This window comes from Rana temporaria, chromosome 3 (assembly GCF_905171775.1).
Source record: "Rana temporaria chromosome 3, aRanTem1.1, whole genome shotgun sequence".
Lineage (NCBI taxonomy): Eukaryota > Metazoa > Chordata > Amphibia > Anura > Ranidae > Rana > Rana temporaria.
In genome coordinates, this window is record NC_053491.1 from 480,561,579 (window position 1) to 480,576,441 (window position 14,863).

Sequence of the window (14,863 nt, forward strand, 5' to 3'; positions counted from 1 at the left end):
GAGTAAAGGTGGGTAACAAGGAGGGAGGTTGGGGTAGATATAGAATAGTAAAGGTGGGTAACAAGGAGGGAGGTTGGGGTAGATATAGAGGAGTAAAGGTGGGTAACAAGGAGGGAGGTTGGGGTAGATATAGAGGAGTAAAGGTGGGTAACAAGGAGGGAGGTTGGGGTAGATATAGAAGAGTAAAGGTGGGTAACAAGGAGGGAGGTTGGGGTAGATATAGAGGAGTAAAGGTGGGTAACAAGGAGGGAGGTTGGGGAAGATATAGAGGAGTAAAGGTGGGTAACAAGGAGGGAGGTTGGGGTAGATATAGAGGAGTAAAGGTGGGTAACAAGGAGGGAGGTTGGGGTAGATATAGAAGAGTAAAGGTGGGTAACAAGGAGGGAGGTTGGGGAAGATATAGAGGAGTAAAGGTGGGTAACAAGGAGGGAGGTTGGGGAAGATATAGAGGAGTAAAGGTGGGTAACAAGGAGGGAGGTTGGGGTAGATATAGAAGAGTAAAGGTGGGTAACAAGGAGGGAGGTTGGGGAAGATATAGAGGAGTAAAGGTGGGTAACAAGGAGGGAGGTTGGGGTAGATATAGAATAGTAAAGGTGGGTAACAAGGAGGGAGGTTGGGGTAGATATAGAGGAGTAAAGGTGGGTAACAAGGAGGGAGGTTGGGGTAGATATAGAGGAGTAAAGGTGGGTAACAAGGAGGGAGGTTGGGGTAGATATAGAAGAGTAAAGGTGGGTAACAAGGAGGGAGGTTGGGGAAGATATAGAGGAGTAAAGGTGGGTAACAAGGAGGGAGGTTGGGGTAGATATAGAGGAGTAAAGGTGGGTAACAAGGAGGGAGGTTGGGTAAGATATAGAGGAGTAAAGGTGGGTAACAAGGAGGGAGGTTGGGGAAGATATAGAGGAGTAAAGGTGGGTAACAAGGAGGGAGGTTGGGGTAGATATAGAATAGTAAAGGTGGGTAACAAGGAGGGAGGTTGGGGTAGATATAGAGGAGTAAAGGTGGGTAACAAGGAGGGAGGTTGGGGAAGATATAGAGGAGTAAAGGTGGGTAACAAGGAGGGAGGTTGGGGAAGATATAGAGGAGTAAAGGTGGGTAACAAGGAGGGAGGTTGGGGAAGATATAGATGAGTAAAGGTGGGTAACAAGGAGGGAGGTTGGGGTAGATATAGAAGAGTAAAGGTGGGTAACAAGGAGGGAGGTTGGGGAAGATATAGAGGAGTAAAGGTGGGTAACAAGGAGGGAGGTTGGGGAAGATATAGAGGAGTAAAGGTGGGTAACAAGGAGGGAGGTTGGGGAAGATATAGAGGAGTAAAGGTGGGTAACAAGGAGGGAGGTTGGGGAAGATATAGAGGAGTAAAGGTGGGTAACAAGGAGGGAGGTTGGGGTAGATATAGAATAGTAAAGGTGGGTAACAAGGAGGGAGGTTGGGGTAGATATAGAGGAGTAAAGGTGGGTAACAAGGAGGGAGGTTGGGGTAGATATAGAGGAGTAATGGTGGATAACAAGGAGGGAGGTTGGGGTAGATATAGAGGAGTAAAGGTGGGTAACAAGGAGGGAGGTTGGGGAAGATATAGAGGAGTAAAGGTGGGTAACAAGGAGGGAGGTTGGGGAAGATATAGATGAGTAAAGGTGGGTAACAAGGAGGGAGGTTGGGGTAGATATAGAAGAGTAAAGGTGGGTAACAAGGAGGGAGGTTGGGGTAGATATAGAGGAGTAAAGGTGGGTAACAAGGAGGGAGGTTGGGGTAGATATAGAAGAGTAAAGGTGGGTAACAAGGAGGGAGGTTGGGGTAGATATAGAGGAGTAAAGGTGGGTAACAAGGAGGGAGGTTGGGGAAGATATAGAGGAGTAAAGGTGGGTAACAAGGAGGGAGGTTGGGGTAGATATAGAGGAGTAAAGGTGGGTAACAAGGAGGGAGGTTGGGGTAGATATAGAGGAGTAAAGGTGGGTAACAAGGAGGGAGGTTGGGGAAGATATAGAGGAGTATAGGTGGGTAACAAGGAGGGAGGTTGGGGTAGATATAGAAGAGTAAAGGTGGGTAACAAGGAGGGAGGTTGGGGAAGATATAGAGGAGTAAAGGTGGGTAACAAGGAGGGAGGTTGGGGTAGATATAGAATAGTAAAAGTGGGTAACAAGGAGGGAGGTTGGGGTAGATATAGAAGAGTAAAGGTGGGTAACAAGGAGGGAGGTTGGGGAATATATAGAGGAGTAAAGGTGGGTAACAAGGAGGGAGGTTGGGGTAGATATAGAGGAGTAAAGGTGGGTAACAAGGAGGGAGGTTGGGGTAGATATAGAGGAGTAAAGGTGGGTAACAAGGAGGGAGGTTGGGGTAGATATAGAGGAGTAATGGTGGATAACAAGGAGGGAGGTTGGGGTAGATATAGAGGAGTAAAGGTGGGTAACAAGGAGGGAGGTTGGGGTAGATATAGAGGAATAATGGTGGATAACAAGGAGGGAGGTTGGGGTAGATATAGAGGAGTAAAGGTGGGTAACAAGGAGGGAGGTTGGGTAAGATATAGAAGAGTAAAGGTAGGTAACAAGGAGGGAGGTTGGGGAAGATATAGAGGAGTAAAGGTGGGTAACAAGGAGGGAGGTTGGGGAAGATATAGAAGAGTAAAGGTGGGTAACAAGGAGGGAGGTTGGGGTAGATATAGAAGAGTAAAGGTGGGTAACAAGGAGGGAGGTTGGGGTAGATATAGAGGAGTAAAGGTGGGTAACAAGGAGGGAGGTTGGGGAAGATATAGAGGAGTAAAGGTGGGTAACAAGGAGGGAGGTTGGGGTAGATATAGAGGAGTAAAGGTGGGTAACAAGGAGGGAGGTTGGGGTAGATATAGAGGAGTAAAGGTGGGTAACAAGGAGGGAGGTTGGGGTAGATATAGAGGAGTAAAGGTGGGTAACAAGGAGGGAGGTTGGGGTAGATATAGAGGAGTAAAGGTGGGTAACAAGGAGGGAGGTTGGGGTAGATATAGAAGAGTAAAGGTGGGTAACAAGGAGGGAGGTTGGGGTAGATATAGAGGAGTAAAGGTGGGTAACAAGGAGGGAGGTTGGGGAAGATATAGAGGAGTAAAGGTGGGTAACAAGGAGGGAGGTTGGGGTAGATATAGAGGAGTAAAGGTGGGTAACAAGGAGGGAGGTTGGGGAAGATATAGAGGAGTAAAGGTGGGTAACAAGGAGGGAGGTTGGGGTAGATATAGAATAGTAAAGGTGGGTAACAAGGAGGGAGGTTGGGGAAGATATAGAGGAGTAAAGGTGGGTAACAAGGAGGGAGGTTGGGGAAGATATAGAATAGTAAAGGTGGGTAACAAGCAGGGAGGTTGGGGAAGATATAGAGGAGTAAAGGTGGGTAACAAGGAGGGAGGTTGGGGTAGATATAGAGGAGTAAAGGTGGGTAACAAGGAGGGAGGTTGGGGTAGATATAGAGGAGTAAAGGTGGGTAACAAGGAGGGAGGTTGGGGTAGATATAGAGGAGTAAAGGTGGGTAACCAAGGAGGAGGTTGGGGTAGATATAGAGGAGTAAAGGTGGGTAACAAGGAGGGAGGTTGGGGTAGATATAGAGGAGTAAAGGTGGGTAACAAGGAGGGAGGTTGGGGTAGATATAGAGGAGTAAAGGGGGGTCAATAAGAAGAGGAAATATGGAACATCTCTGGATGTATCAGATGATTGATTCAATGTACAGTCCAACCTATAGAAGCAGTGTTGTATATTACATATCATCCACATGGTAGTAATGTATACATCAGGAATGTATGTATACACCATATAATGTATGTAAGATATATATATATAACCAACACACACAGATATAGCATATATATAATGGAGTGTATAGGGTATATAATATATATAATGGGATGTGTAGGATATATAATGGGATGTATAATATATATAATGGAGTGTATAGGGTATATAATATATATAATGGGATGTATAAGATATATAATATATATAATGGAGTGTATAGGGAATATAATATATATAATGGAGTGTATAGGATATATAATATATATAATGGAGTGTATAGGGAATATAATATATATAATGGAGTGTATAGGGTATATAATATATATAATGGAGTGTATAGGATATATAATCTATATAATGGAGTGTATAGGGTATATAATATATATAATGGAGTGTATAGGATATATAATATATATAATGGAGATATAAGATATATAATATATATAATGGAGTATATAGAATATGATATATATAATGCAGTGTATAGGGTATATAATATATATATAATGGGGTGTATAGGGTATATAATATATACAATAGAGTGTATAGGATATATAATATATATAATGGAGATATAAGACATATAATATATATAATGGAGTATATAGAATATGATATATATAATGGAGTGTATAGGGTATATAATATATATAATGGGATGTGTAAGAAATATAATATATATAATGGGATGTATAAGATATATATAATGGAGTGTATAGGGTATATAATGGGATGTATAGAATATATAATATATATAATGGAGTGTATAGGTTATATAATCGGGTATATAGAAGACGGGGGATATATAATGGAGTGTATAGGGTATATAGAAGACGGGGGATATATAATATATATAATGGGGTATATAGAAGACGGGGGATATATAATGGAGTGTATAGGGTATATAATATATATAATGGAGTGTATAGGATATATAATGGGGTATATAGAAGACGGGGGATATATAAAATATATAATGGGGTATATAGAAGACGGGGGATATATAACGGAGTGTATAGGGTATATAATGGGGTATATAGAAGACGGGGGATATATAATGGAGTGTATAGGGTATATAATGGGGTATATAGAAGACGGGGGATATATAATGGAGTGTATAGGATATATAATGGGGTATATAGAAGACGGGGGATATATAATATATATAATGGGGTATATAGAGGACGGGGGATATATAATGGAGTGTATAGGGTATATAATATATATAATGGAGTGTATAGGATATATAATATATATAATGGGGTATATAGAGGACGGGGGATATATAATGGAGTGTATAGAATATATAATGGGGTATATAGAAGACGGGAGATATATAATGGGATGTATAGGATATATAATGGGGTATATAGAGTATATAGAATATATAATGGAGTATATAGAAGACGGGGGATATATAATGGAGTATATAGAATATATAATATATATAATGGGGTATATAGAAGACGGGGGATATATAATGGAGTGTATAGGGTATATAATATATATAATGGGGTATATAGAGGACGGGGGATATATAATGGAGTGTATAGAATATATAATGGGGTATATAGAAGACGGGAGATATATAATGGGATGTATAGGATATATAATGGGGTATATAGAGTATATAGAATATATAATGGAGTATATAGAAGACGGGGGATATATAATGGGATGTATAGGATATATAATGGAGTATATAGAATATATAATGGGGTATATAGAAGACGGGGGATATATAATATATATAATGGAGTATATAGAAGACGGGGGATATATAATGGAGTGTATAGAATATATAATGGGGTATATAGAAGACGGGAGATATATAATGGGATGTATAGGATATATAATGGGGTATATAGAAGACGGGGGATATATAATGGAGTGTATAGGGTATATAATATATATAATGGGGTATATAGAGGACGGGGGATATATAATGGAGTGTATAGGGTATATAATATATATAATGGGGTATATAGAGGACGGGGGATATATAATGGAGTGTATAGGGTATATAATATATATAATGGGGTATATAGAGGACGGGGGATATATAATGGAGTGTATAGGGTATATAATATATATAATGGGGTATATAGAAGACGGGAGATATATAATGGGATGTATAGGATATATAATGGGGTATATAGAGTATATAGAATATATAATGGAGTATATAGAAGACGGGAGATATATAATGGAGTATATAGAATATATAATGGGGTATATAGAAGACGGGGGATATATAATGGGATGTATAGGATATATAATGGGGTATATAGAGGACGGGGGATATATAATGGAGTGTATAGGGTATATAATGGGGTATATAGAAGACGGGAGATATATAATGGGATGTATAGGATATATAATGGGGTATATAGAGTATATAGAATATATAATGGGGTATATAGAAGACGGGGGATATATAATGGAGTGTATGGGGTATATAATGGGGTATATAGAGTATATAGAATATATAATGGAGTATATAGAAGACGGGAGATATATAATGGAGTATATAGAATATATAATGGGGTATATAGAAGACGGGGGATATATAATGGGATGTATAGGATATATAATGGGGTATATAGAGTATATAGAATATATAATGGGGTATATAGAAGACGGGGGATATATAATACGCAGTAGCACACGGTAGTACGGTGAGGCCCCTCCCAGTTGCTCGCGTTGTCTCCTGTAGGTATAATCTCTGATAAATAAGCCCCCCTCCCCCCTCGGTAGTATTACGGATGGCTGTGATAATAATGGTGATTATTGATGGGATAACAATCAGGTGGTGTGGCCCCGGTGGCCCCCGGCGTGGGACAGGGTTGGGGAGGTCAGGCCTGTCTATGGATGGAGATGGCGGTCGGTGTGTGTGATATGGGATGTCGGTGTTCCCCTCCTCCTCCTCCATTCTTACCTCGGTTACCGGGCGGGCGGCGGAGAGCTGGGATGAGCGGAGAAGGTGGGAGGGGGGAGGGGGGAGCACACTGCGGCTGTCTGATCTCGCTCTGCCTGTGTTTGTCACCAGAAGCGTCTATTGGGTGTGCGGGAGGAACGCGTTCTATGGGCGAGCGTGACACCCAACCTTCTTCTGTCTCGCTGGGCGTACGGCGATCGCTGCGTGTGTGTGACGGGGGAGGAGGGGGCCCTCATTGACAGCTAGCGATCCAGGTACGAGCGATCCACGAGAGATCCAGGTACGAGCGATCCAAGAGAGATCCAGGTACGAGAGATCCCTGAGCGATCCAGGTACGAGCGATCCAGGTATGAGCGATCCAGGTACGAGCGATCCAAGAGAGATCCAGGTACGAGAGATCCCTGAGCGATCCAGGTACGAGAGATCCCTGAGCGATCCATGAGCGATCCAGGTACGAGCGATCCATGAGCGATCCAGGTACGAGCGATCCAGGTACGAGCGATCCAAGAGAGATCCAGGTACGAGAGATCCCTGAGCGATCCAGGTACGAGAGATCCCTGAGCGATCCAGGTACGAGAGATCCCTGAGCGATCCATGAGCGATCCAGGTACGAGAGATCCCTGAGCGATCCATGAGCGATCCAGGTACGAGCGATCCAGGTACGAGCGATCCAGGTACGAGCGATCCAAGAGAGATCCAGGTACGAGCGATCCACGAGCCATCCAGGTACGAGCGATTCCCTGAGCGATCCAGGTATGAGCGATCCAGGTACGAGCGATTCCCTGAGCGATCCAGGTATGAGCGATCCAGGTACGAGCGATCCAAGAGAGATCCAGGTACGAGCGATCCACGAGCCATCCAGGTACGAGCGATCCAGGTATGAGCGATCCAGGTACGAGCGATCCACGAGCCATCCAGGTACGAGCGATTCCCTGAGCGATCCAGGTATGAGCGATCCAGGTACGAGCGATCCACGAGCCATCCAGGTACGAGCGATTCCCTGAGCGATCCAGGTATGAGCGATCCAGGTACGAGCGATCCACGAGCCATCCAGGTACGAGCGATCCAAGAGCGATCCAGGTACAAGCGATCCAGGTACGAGCGATCCAGGTATGAGCGATCCGCGAGCAATCCCTGAGCAATACAGGTATGAGCGATCTACAAGCAATCCAGGTACGAGCGATCCCTGAGCCATCCAGGTACGAGCGATCCATGTACGAGCGATCCAGGTACGAGTGATCTCTGAGCGATCCAGGTACGAGCGATCCCTGAGCGATCCAGGTACGAGCGATCCCTGAGCGATCCGCGAGCAATCCCTGAGCGATCCAGGTATGAGCGATCTACAAGTGATCCAGGTACAAGCGATCCAGGTACGAGCGATCTGCGAGCAATCCCTGAGCGATCCAGGTACGAGCGATCCAGGTACGAGCGATCCCTGAGCCATCCAGATACGAGCGATCCAGGTACGAGCGATCCCTGAGCGATCCAGGTACAAGCGATCCCTGAGCCATCCAGATACGAGCGATCCAGGTACAAGCGATCCAGGTACGAGCGATCCAGGTACGAGCGATCCAGGTACGAGCGATCCCTGAGCCATCCAGGTACGAGTTATCCATGTACGAGCGATCCAGGTATGAGCGATCCGCGAGCAATCCCTGAGCGATACAGGTATGAGCGATGTACAAGCGATCCAGGTACGAGCGATCCACGAGCGATCCAGGTACGAGCGATCCAAGAGAGATCCAGGTACGAGCGATCCACGAGCCATCCAGGTACGAGCGATTCCCTGAGCGATCCAGGTATGAGCGATCCAGGTACGAGCGATTCCCTGAGCGATCCAGGTATGAGCGATCCAGGTACGAGCGATCCAAGAGAGATCCAGGTACGAGCGATCCACGAGCCATCCAGGTACGAGCGATTCCCTGAGCGATCCAGGTATGAGCGATCCAGGTACGAGCGATCCACGAGCCATCCAGGTACGAGCGATTCCCTGAGCGATCCAGGTATGAGCGATCCAGGTACGAGCGATCCACGAGCCATCCAGGTACGAGCGATTCCCTGAGCGATCCAGGTATGAGCGATCCAGGTACGAGCGATCCACGAGCCATCCGGGTACGAGCGATCCAAGAGCGATCCAGGTACAAGCGATCCAGGTACGAGCGATCCACGAGCGATCCAGGTATGAGCGATCCGCGAGCAATCCCTGAGCGATACAGGTATGAGCGATCTACAAGCGATCCAGGTACGAGCGATCCCTGAGCCATCCAGGTACGAGCGATCCATGTACGAGCGATCCAGGTACGAGTGATCTCTGAGCGATCCAGGTACGAGCGATCCCTGAGCGATCCAGGTACGAGCGATCCCTGAGCGATCCGCGAGCAATCCCTGAGCGATCCAGGTATGAGCGATCTACAAGTGATCCAGGTACAAGCGATCCAGGTACGAGCGATCTGCGAGCAATCCCTGAGCGATCCAGGTACGAGCGATCCCTGAGCCATCCAGATACGAGCGATCCAGGTACGAGCGATCCCTGAGCGATCCAGGTACAAGCGATCCCTGAGCCATCCAGATACGAGCGATCCAGGTACAAGCGATCCAGGTACAAGCGATCCAGGTACGAGCGATCCAGGTACGAGCGATCCCTGAGCCATCCAGGTACGAGTTATCCATGTACGAGCGATCCAGGTATGAGCGATCCGCGAGCAATCCCTGAGCGATACAGGTATGAGCGATGTACAAGCGATCCAGGTACGAGCGATCCACGAGCGATCCAGGTACGAGCGATCCAAGAGAGATCCAGGTACGAGCGATCCACGAGCCATCCAGGTACGAGCGATTCCCTGAGCGATCCAGGTATGAGCGATCCAGGTACGAGCGATTCCCTGAGCGATCCAGGTATGAGCGATCCAGGTACGAGCGATCCAAGAGAGATCCAGGTACGAGCGATCCACGAGCCATCCAGGTACGAGCGATTCCCTGAGCGATCCAGGTATGAGCGATCCAGGTACGAGCGATCCACGAGCCATCCAGGTACGAGCGATTCCCTGAGCGATCCAGGTATGAGCGATCCAGGTACGAGCGATCCACGAGCCATCCAGGTACGAGCGATTCCCTGAGCGATCCAGGTATGAGCGATCCAGGTACGAGCGATCCACGAGCCATCCAGGTACGAGCGATCCAAGAGCGATCCAGGTACAAGCGATCCAGGTACGAGCGATCCACGAGCGATCCAGGTATGAGCGATCCGCGAGCAATCCCTGAGCGATACAGGTATGAGCGATCTACAAGCGATCCAGGTACGAGCGATCCCTGAGCCATCCAGGTACGAGCGATCCATGTACGAGCGATCCAGGTACGAGTGATCTCTGAGCGATCCAGGTACGAGCGATCCCTGAGCGATCCAGGTACGAGCGATCCCTGAGCGATCCGCGAGCAATCCCTGAGCGATCCAGGTATGAGCGATCTACAAGTGATCCAGGTACAAGCGATCCAGGTACGAGCGATCTGCGAGCAATCCCTGAGCGATCCAGGTACGAGCGATCCCTGAGCCATCCAGATACGAGCGATCCAGGTACGAGCGATCCCTGAGCGATCCAGGTACAAGCGATCCCTGAGCCATCCAGATACGAGCGATCCAGGTACGAGCGATCCCTGAGCGATCCAGGTACAAGCGATCCAGGTACGAGCGATCCAGGTACGAGCGATCCAGGTACGAGCGATCCCTGAGCCATCCAGGTACGAGTTATCCATGTACGAGCGATCCAGGTATGAGCGATCCGCGAGCAATCCCTGAGTGATCCAGGTACGAGCGATCCGCGAGCAATCCCTGAGCGATACAGGTATGAGCGATGTACGAGCGATCCAGGTACGAGCGATCCAGGTACGAGCGATCCAGGTACGAGCAATCCATCAGCGATCCAGGTACGAGTGATCCAGGTACAAGTGATCCTTGAGCGATTCAGGTACAAGTAATCCACGAGCGATCTAGGTATGAGGGATCTAGGTACAAGTGATCTGCAAGCGATCCCTGAGCGATCCAGGTACGAGCGATCCCTAGGTACGAGTGATCCCTGAGCGATCCAGGTACGAGTGATCCGCGAGCGATCCCTGAACGATCTAGGTACGAGCGATCCAGGTATGAGCAATCCATGAGTAATCTAGGTACGAGCGATCCCTGAACGATCTAGGTACAAGCAATCCGTCTGCGATCTAGGTATGAGCGATCCCGGTACGAGTGATCAGCGAGCGATCCACCAACGATCCAGGTACAAGCATTCCACGATTGATCCAGGTACGAGCAATCAGCGAGCGATCCCTGACCGATCTTGATACGAGCGATCCGCCAGTGATCCAGGTACGAGAAATCCAGGTACGAGCGATCCTTGAGCGATCTAGGTACAAGTGACCCACCATCCAGACGACTCCTCTCGGGCAACCCAGCTCTCTTTGTGGGAACGGTGAGCTACCTCCTCATAGCAGCCCCACCACCCAGATGACTCTTTTTCGGACATCTCAGCCCTCTTGGTGGGAACAGTGGGCTACCTCCTCATAGCAGCCCCACCACACAGACGACTCTTCTCGGGCATCCCAGCTCTCTTTATAGGAACGGTGGGCTACCTCCTCATAGCAGCCCCACCACCCAGATGCCTCTTCTCGGGCATCCCAGCCCTCTTTGTGGGAACGGTGGGCTACCTCCTCATAGCAGCCCCACCACCCAGATGACTCTTTTTCGGACATCTCAGCCCTCTTGGTGGGAACGGTGGGCTACCTCCTCATAGCAGCCCCACCATCCAGACGCCTCTTCTCGGGCATCCCAGCCCTCTTTATAGGAATGGTGAGCTACCTCCTCAAAGCAGCCCCACCACCCAGACAACTCTTCTCGGGCATCCCAGCTCTCTTCGTGGGAACGGTGAGCTACCTCCTCATAGCAGCCCCACTACCCAGACGACTCTTCTCTGGCATCCCAGCCCTCTTTGTGGGAATGGTGAGCTACCTCCTCATAGCAGCCCCACCACCCAGATGACTCTTCTCGGGCATCCGAGCCCTCTTTGTGGGAACGGTGGGCTACCTCCTCATAGCAGCCCCACCATCCAGACGACTGTTCTCGGGCATCACAGCCCCTCTTTGTGGGAACGGTGGGCTACCTCCTCATAGCAGCCCCACCACCCAGGCGCCTCTTCTCGGGCAACCCAGCCCTCTTGGTGGGAATAGTGGGCTACCTCCTCATAGCAGCCCCACCACCCAGACGCCTCTTCTCGGGCATCCCAGAAATCTTTATAGGAACGGTGAGCTACCTCCTCAAAGCAGCCCCACCACCCAGATGACTCTTTTTCGGACATCTCAGCCCTCTTGGTGGGAACGGTGGGCTACCTCCTCATAGCAGCCCCACCACCCAGACGCCTCTTCTCGGGCAACCGGCCCTCTTGGTGGGAACAGTGAGCTACCTTCTCGGGCAACCCGGCCCCTTGGTGGGAACGGTGAGCTACCTCCTCATAGCAGCCCCACCATCCAGATGACTCTTTTTCGGACATCTCAGCACTCTTTGTGGGAATGGTGGGCTACCTCCTCATAGCAGCCCCACCACCCAGACGCCTCTTCTCGGACAACCCAGCCCTCTTGGTGGGAATAGTGGGCTACCTCCTCATAGCAGCCCCACCACCCAGACGCCTCTTCTCGGGCATCCCAGAAATCTTTATAGGAACGGTGAGCTACCTCCTCAAAGCAGCCCCACCACCCAGATGACTCTTTTTCGGACATCTCAGCCCTCTTGGTGGGAACAGTGGGCTACCTCCTCATAGCAGCCCCACCACACAGACGACTCTTCTCGGGCATCCCAGCTCTCTTTATAGGAACGGTGGGCTACCTCCTCATAGCAGCCCCACCACCCAGATGCCTCTTCTCGGGCATCCCAGCCCTCTTTGTGGGAACGGTGGGCTACCTCCTCATAGCAGCCCCACCACCCAGATGACTCTTTTTCGGACATCTCAGCCCTCTTGGTGGGAACGGTGGGCTACCTCCTCATAGCAGCCCCACCATCCAGACGCCTCTTCTCGGGCATCCCAGCCCTCTTTATAGGAATGGTGAGCTACCTCCTCAAAGCAGCCCCACCACCCAGACAACTCTTCTCGGGCATCCCAGCTCTCTTCGTGGGAACGGTGAGCTACCTCCTCATAGCAGCCCGACCACCCAGATGCCTCTTCTCGGGCATCCCAGCCCTCTTTATAGGAACAGTGGGCTACCTCCTCACAGCAGCCCCACCACCCAGACAGCACTTTGTCTCTTGATTGCAAGGTGTTAGCGAACCTGAAAAACAGAAATGCTGGTTGAAGTTGAGCCGGGTACTCAGAGAAGCCAGTTCCTGACAGATGTTGTAGAAGTAGGCCCCCTACAGTCCTGGGAGAGTAGGTCTAGGGGAGGTGAAAAGAAAGGGAGGACCCCAAAGATTAGGAAAAAGCGCTCGTGGAAGAACACCTAAAATCTGAACGTTGGTACGCTCCATCAGACAATTGTTGTCCAACTTTCAGCCAACAAATGTTGGATGACAGTCTAGTACATTTTCGGCGGACAACGGTTTGACGTCTGATTAACGTATTGGTCAGGACACAATTCCGTCACAAAAGTCGAAAGTACAAACGCGCATGTTCGGAATCAATGCTCACCAAACACGAAATTAGCAGATGGGGCCCAAAGGGTGGTTCATGCAGGAGGCAGATGTGGCCCGCGACCGAGCAGCACGAAGCTGAGCAAATAAGCTCCAGGAGGGAGTTTGATTAAGTAACAGTGAGTGAGCCAGGAGGCTGAAGTTTGTGTTATGCAGTGATGGTGGAACCCCCTGCCAGGGAAGATTTCTGTTTGTGTGAACTTTCCGTTTCTTTTAAATAGAATTGGGCTGCCATGCCCTTAAAAATACAGTCTGGACTGACCGGTGTTCCTGAAACCGCATGCACCACCTGAGCATAATCACCCCAGATCTTTAAATATATTTATATTTGTATTTTATTTTTAATATTTTATTTTTTACACTTTATGTTATATATATATATATAAATACATTATTTTACTTTTTACATTTATATTTTATTTTTTATAATTATATTTTTTATATATTTTATTTTTATATTTTTTCTCATTTTTAAGATTTTACTTTTATTTTTTATACTTATTTTTTTTTTTTATATATATATATATATATATATATATATATATATATATATATATATATATATATATATTTAAAATAAAGTATAAAAAATATAAAAGTAAAATCTTAAAAATGAGAAACAATATATATATATCTATATCTATATCTATATCTATATCTATATCTATATCTATATCTATATCTATATCTATATCTATATCTATCCAGATCCACATACATCTGCGCCGGGCGCAGCGTATCTAAGATATAGGCTACGCCGCTGTAACTTACTTTTGTTTTGTTTGAATCCACAACAAATCCACGCCGTAAGTTACGGCGGCGTAGCGTATCTGTTGCGGCGTAAGGGCGCAGAATTCAAATGGAAGTGATGGGGGCGTGTTTTATGTTAACGAAGTCTTTTTTTTAACTGCGCATGCGCCGTCCCTGGGGGTATCCCAGTGCGCATGCTCGAAATTAAACCGGAACCAGCCAATGCTCACAACGGTGACGTCATTCTACGCAAATTCCTATTCGTGAACGACTTACGCAAAAAATTCAAAATTGTTCAAAATTGTACGTGGGAAGGACGGCCATACTTAACATTGAGTACGCCTCAGAACAGCAGCTTTAACTATACGCCGGAAAAAGCCGAACGCAAACGCCACCGAAAAATTGCATCTAAGATCTGAAGGCGTACTGAGACGTACGCCTGCCGGATCAAGCCGAGATGCCGTCGTATCTTTGTTTTGAGGATTCAAAACAAAAATACGACGCGGGAATTTTGAAATTACGTAAAATTACGTCATTTCTTTGTGGATCTGGCCCATAATGTGTATACATATATATATATATATATATATATATATATATATATATATATATATATATATATATATATATATATATATATATATATATATATATATATATATATATATATATATATATATATATACATATATTAAAATATAGTATTACAAATAAAATATTATATATATAATATATTAAAGAAATATATATATATATATATATAATTGTTATTTG

The 14,863-nt window shown here is 47.0% G+C and overlaps 1 protein-coding gene and 1 long non-coding RNA gene across 2 annotated transcripts in view; one reads left to right on the forward strand and one right to left on the reverse strand.

Moving 5' to 3' along the window:
* Nucleotides 1-6,734, reverse strand: part of NYAP1 (neuronal tyrosine phosphorylated phosphoinositide-3-kinase adaptor 1) — a 68,144-nt gene extending 61,410 nt beyond the window's left edge. Inside the window, exon 1 of the mRNA XM_040346995.1 lies at nucleotides 6,679-6,734. The gene's annotated coding sequence lies outside the window, so the exon portion shown is untranslated. The remainder of the gene's footprint in view (nucleotides 1-6,678) is intronic.
* A 282-nt stretch (nucleotides 6,735-7,016) lies between these two features.
* Nucleotides 7,017-8,782, forward strand: LOC120933667. The gene is made up of 3 exons (XR_005748118.1): nucleotides 7,017-7,040; nucleotides 7,379-7,540; nucleotides 8,493-8,782. It is a non-coding gene; the product is annotated as an uncharacterized LOC120933667 (long non-coding RNA).
* The last annotated feature ends 6,081 nt before the right edge of the window (nucleotides 8,783-14,863 follow it).